This window comes from Apteryx rowi, unplaced genomic scaffold (genome assembly GCF_003343035.1).
Source record: "Apteryx rowi isolate R43461 unplaced genomic scaffold, aptRow1 scaffold_116, whole genome shotgun sequence".
NCBI classification, from domain to species: Eukaryota; Metazoa; Chordata; class Aves; order Apterygiformes; family Apterygidae; genus Apteryx; species Apteryx rowi.
In genome coordinates, this window is record NW_020447375.1 from 506,745 (window position 1) to 512,359 (window position 5,615).

The 5,615-nt window shown below is 43.3% G+C and overlaps 1 protein-coding gene across 1 annotated transcript in view; it reads left to right on the plus strand.

Moving 5' to 3' along the window:
- LOC112973280 overlaps positions 1 to 5,615 on the plus strand; it is a 30,931-nt gene that overhangs the window by 3,372 nt on the left and 21,944 nt on the right. The window contains exons 4-6 of the mRNA XM_026080952.1: positions 1,100 to 1,235; positions 1,766 to 1,999; positions 3,670 to 3,813. The gene's annotated coding sequence lies outside the window, so the exon portion shown is untranslated. The remainder of the gene's footprint in view (positions 1 to 1,099; positions 1,236 to 1,765; positions 2,000 to 3,669; positions 3,814 to 5,615) is intronic.

Genomic DNA, 5,615 nt, shown 5'->3' on the forward strand with positions numbered 1-5,615 from the left:
AGGGGAGATCTCTGTACAGCTGTGATGTGCACATCTGTTCCTCTCCAACATATCTTCCTTCCCCCTTAAGAAATGGGAGTGGGAGTCAGAGAGTAAGTTTGATACTGAGGACATATCCCCAGAGAGGGAAAGATCCTAAAAGGTCGGTTAATAAATGCTCCTTTCCCAGAAGTCAGCAGTGCTCTAAGTTGCAACGTTAGCAGGCCCGGGGCCAGGCTGACCCACAGGCAGCTAATGAACAGCAGTGATTTGTGGTTCCTGGCCTGAACCGCATACAGCAGGACATATGGAAAGTCATTTTTACCTTAAGCAGTGTCCCCAGCCCAGAGAGCTGGAGACCTGGCTTCGGTGCCCAYGTCATGAACCCACTTTGCCCCAAATTGCACAGCCCCTGCCCAGCAGAAAGTGAAGGTAGGGTGGACAGGAAGAGGGAGAGTGTGACTTAAAAAAAAAAAAAAGATAGGATGTGATTTTTTGAAAAAAGGCAAACCCAGGTATGTGAATTCTGGGAGAGGAGATCTGATGGTCTATGGAAACCTTAGCTGGGCTGGCAGGGAAAGGGGGGTGCACAATCTCAAATATAAAATGACTCTCCTTGAAAGTCACTGCATTTGTAAGCTGGAGCCCTTATCCCATAGGCTTACAACAGGGAATTTGGTGGGACACAGGAAATATTTTCAGGATGGGATGTTTCAGCATCTATCTGGCTCCAAAGGTAGAATCGGTGTGTGATCTTCAGACACATTTTGTTCTCTGCACCTCATATGTGAGGCCTTGTGCTACAGAAACTTCCAGGGAAGGGCTGGATGGAGGAAGGAAGCAGGAAAATGCGGTTTTTGTATTTCCTGTCCTGTGAGCAGACAAACGTGTGGCCATCTGCAGAGCTTCTGGGCCATTAACCTCCTCATTGTTTAAGGCTCTAACATGTCTTAGTCTTGTTCATGGAGAATGGATATGGTTTTTGGCTGTGTCTTGCTATCCACTAGTGTCCATGTGTCTTGCTCCATGGGGAGCACATGTCTTTAAAAAGAGGGGAATAATATTTTTGAAGTTGGGTCATGGGTTTTAGAGTTCTGAAAATCATTCTTGCTCTCCAAAGTTTATCAACCAGCTGCTCTTGAGAAAAGAGGAAATTTCAGGTCTCTGAGAAATTGGAAGGGAAATTTAAAAAAAGAAGAAGAAAAGTGAATTCTCCCATTGCCCTGCTTTCAAACAAAACAAAAACAGGACATAAGGTAAGCCTAATGAGGTAAAATAATAGAGGTGGCAAAGCTGTTGTTCTTGTTAAAGCCCAGAATACTGCTGACCTCCTTATAAATCTGTGAAAATAATGTCAGGCTATTTTGGGAAAATCTCTTTTGGCCTGGCAGAGGCGCCTTTTGTTGAATGCTATGTGATATCAGTAGCAAAACACTAGATCTTCCCTCATCTCTTGGGTTCGGGAACTCTCTAGAGAGAGAGGCGCCAAAGGTGCAGAACCAGAACTAGCAGTTACTGTTCCTGGTTTTAAGGGTGGAAGCTGGAATTGCTATTGCTCGATTATTTGGCTATGAAGGCGTTACAGGTAACAGGTAGTTCTTCTCTTCCAGCTTCCTCCCAACCTTCCTCATCCTCTTCAAGCGACCAGGATTGTAGCTAGTTTACCCACTGGCTACCTGGTGACAGGCTCTTCCCATGTTAGGACCAACACCTCCCAGCCCTAAATCCTGTATTGCCCCTTCTGCCCCATCAACCACCTTATTTTTGTGCGTTCCTTCCTTGTTAGCCATAGGCTCCGGCAGCCACTCTCCACCAAGATGTTTTCTTTGGGATCATGTAAGGAACAAATATTGTTCCTGTTGTTTAGCATTCAGCAGAGCAGGGCGGTGGAAAAACTGGTGCTTTCCTAAGTGTTCAAGGCTGGCTAGCTCCGAAGCGAATGCTGTTATCTGAAGCACCGTGATGACCTGGAGAGTAACAATTTCCCACTCTTCGCCCTGATGGATCCTGCATACAAAAGGTACGGACGCTTTGCTTCGATGAAATGTGAATTGCCCGYGACGTGACTGCCATAGGAGGCAAAGCTGAGCAAACGGGCAGGCTCTTCTGAGATTTCCCAGCCACCTCCGGCTTGTTCTTAAAACAGTTTCTACGCTTTTTTCTTCTCCTCGCCTGTTTTCTGCCTGTTCATCCTCTTCTTTTCCAATAATCATTGAGCTGCTGAGCTTTTCTGCAAAGGCACGTGGTGTCAGGAGGATGCGTTCCTTAAAATTCAGGATATCATCTAGCTCCAACTGCAGGCCTCTTGACACTGCTTTCTAAGTAATCCTTGGGGGTTTTCCTGAAACTTGTGTCATTTCTATTGCGGCTTACTGGGACGCCTTCTACATTATGGTGGCTTCAATTTATATATGTTTAGGTGGTTCACAATTGCTGCTGCTGGAACTTTGAGAGGTCATGTTTCTTTTTAATCTTTGTGGAAAACGTCTGGAAGTACCACACAAATGTTACTGCTATAATAAAGTTATAGCAAATTTAATTCCTGGGGAGTGACAGAGATGAAGATAAACATTGGCCAAAGAGGTGATGAAAAAACCCAAACCCTTGATTTTTGACTTATGAGTGCAAAAGCATAAAAGTGTGTATTTTCTGCCGCATACGAGTGCCAGGTGTCATCAGAGTGCATGTTCAAAACAGTTTCAGCATTACTGGGCAGTTTGTGAACTTGTCTGTATGACCCCAAATCAATGCCAGCAGAGCAAAGTGTGCTCTTATTTACCATGCACGGGATGACCTCTCTAGATAAAACTTAGGATGGAAAAGGACTGAGCCATTCATGTTGGTTTAAAAAGTTTTAATGATATTTCAAAGTCCAGTTAATGCCCTTTGATTATTCTAGAATTACAAACTTGCTTCACAGAATTTAATCCAGGTTATAATTTCCTTGTAATGGATGATTAAGATGCCATTTTGACTTCATTTCACCTAAGCATATATGATTGTCCTCCAGTAAATGGATGGTGTGATTTTTACTACACTTCATAGTGTTAAAACTCTATACAAATATTGTACTAAGCGTACAAAAATAAGTGCTTCATGCACACACTTTTTAATACTGTTTCTTGCCCTTTTCTTTGACATCCTTCCGAACTTATATAAATAGCTGAAAAAGCAGACTATAGTTACTGAACATTGAAAGCGAGAAACGTTTTCTACCAAGAGTAATTTTGTTGTTGTTGCTGTTTGAGAGAGAAGCATGGATGTATATTATTCATTGGCAGTTTTCTCAAACGTGGCTTAAAACACATAGGTAGAAGAGAAAATAGAGCCAGAATACCGATAACACTCTTGCAACCCTGCAATCAGGGTTGTCATTTTTTTTTTCTTTGGTGAATCGAGGTGTGCTGAATAGCAATGACAGAGGACAATAATACCTTTTGGCTCACCTGAACAAGACAGTTTATAAATAGAAATAAACCTCCATTAGCAGCAGTTACAGAGGGTCTGAAGTATCTAATTGGAGGTTATGCTCCGGCTATCTTAAAGGGACACTGTCCAAGGGAGCGACTGCGAACGATTCCTGTGCCTAACTTTGATTCCAAGGTCATTTTCCGCAACCAATATTACCACCTGAGAGCACTAATAAACTTTAATGGAAGAAACGGGTTGTGATCAGGCAAATTTTTGCAGGACCTCTTCGAAAGCCCTGATCTGCACAGGTATCCAAGTATCTGCTCTTTGAGAGCCACCCTGGCTTGTCTTGCAAGCCGGCAGCAAACTCGAAGCAAGGCGAATGAAATCAGCTACGATGCCCAGCGTTGGAGGATGACACAGGTAGGCAACCTACAGCCATGCAAGTGGGGCGGGGGGAAAGACGGCCGTGGGGTTGTCCTTAGTGTAGAAAAGTCCCCCGGTTTCTGCTGGGCTGTAGTAACACCAGCATGAGACACGAGAGAGCTCGAGCAGATCACAGAAAGCGAGGTACTCAAAATAAACAGCCAGGACATTAAAAACAACAGCAAATACCTTGACAGTGTCCGTTTAAGTTTCTCGTACACACTCTATTTAAGGAGCATGTGTACATGAGTACATCTAGGCAGAGAGAGAGAGAGAGAGATGCTACTACAAAGCTACAAAACACCTTTAACATATGTGTCTAATAGTACCACAAACTATACAGCTTATATGGTTTTGTTCCATTCCTACCAAAATCAAGTCAGCTGAAGTATGAGAATACTTAGTTCCTACTGGTCAACACCATTTCATCGATCATCTTTTTCTTTTTTTTGCAAAGCTTTCGGTACATGTGATAAAGCTCCACTTACAATAGCAAAACAGCTTTCACAGTGTCACATTACCCCAWCTAGACCTGCTAACAAATTCAGGGCCAGATCTGTTCAAATCAATGGGCATCAACATCTAAACACTGAGGGGAAGTTGCTCTCGTGACATGCGGGGAAGAGGCTTGTTTTTGCTCTCCGACGGAGGAAAATGTAGACCTGAAATAATGTCGTGGAAGCAACACATGGGGATTCAGCTGTTCGTCTTACAGGCTGTAAACTCTCCTGGTTAATAAGTCTGTGGGGGTTTTCAGATCCAGACTGAGCGGATTCAAGTTTTCTTAGAGTGCATGCTCTATACAATTAAAAGGTGTGCCCTGTAGTCACTGAACATTGGATTTCTTCTGTATCTGTAGGGCAGGGTTACTCCTAGGTCAATCCGATGGCTAAAATATAAGGATAATTCCCTGCTGCTGTTAAGCAAAGGATACTTTCAGTATCCCAAAAGACTACGAACCCAACACCAGCTACCAGAGGCCAGTGCTCTTCAGAGCAAGACCATTTACTGTTGACGTATGTGAGTTACCCCGGGGAACTTTCACGGATGTGAGTTCTCGTGGGCTAATTAAGTAAAGAATTGGCCATAATAAATAGTGTTTTTCTGGTCCTCAACCTTGAAAGTCCTGAAGATTTTCCTGTCTTTGACTAAAAATTGGATGGGAGGGGAGAACGCACCATCCTTTGTTGTTTGGTGACTTATAGGTGCAGCCGGGAAGTAGCAAAGTAAGAGAGAAAACTCTGCTGAACGCCTGCCTTCTACTTGAAAAATCAAATTTGCATTAAAGAGTGTACAAACTAGCCTGTTAGGTTGGACTGACACATTTACGATAAAACTGTTTTCTTCCTTGGCCGTGCCAGTGTGAATTTAAAAAAAAAGACATTTGAGATGCCTAACTGAGCCTGAGCACGTCCCCGGAGCGCTTGTCGCGTGAGGTTTGCAAAGGCAGTAAAAGGCAAGCTGGAGATCTGTGCACCAAGGGCCAAAGGGGCAACCTTAAATTTCTCTATTTGGATAGAGATACAGGCGAACAGAGAGAGAGTGGAGAGTGGGGAATTGCTAGAAACACCGCTTCCCTCCCAGGCTCTCGAATTGCAACCTGAATGGGACCTGTTCTGTTTTCAGCGTGGATTGTTGCTTGTAAACACACACACACACAGTGGTATATATACCTGAGAACCACTTATCTTCTGGGATAATATTCTGCTTTTTAGTATGAAAATCTGATTTTTACTGATTTTTTCTTAATTTTTCTTTTTTTCCCCCCTAATGTTCTGTTACGAAACTAACAAACTAAA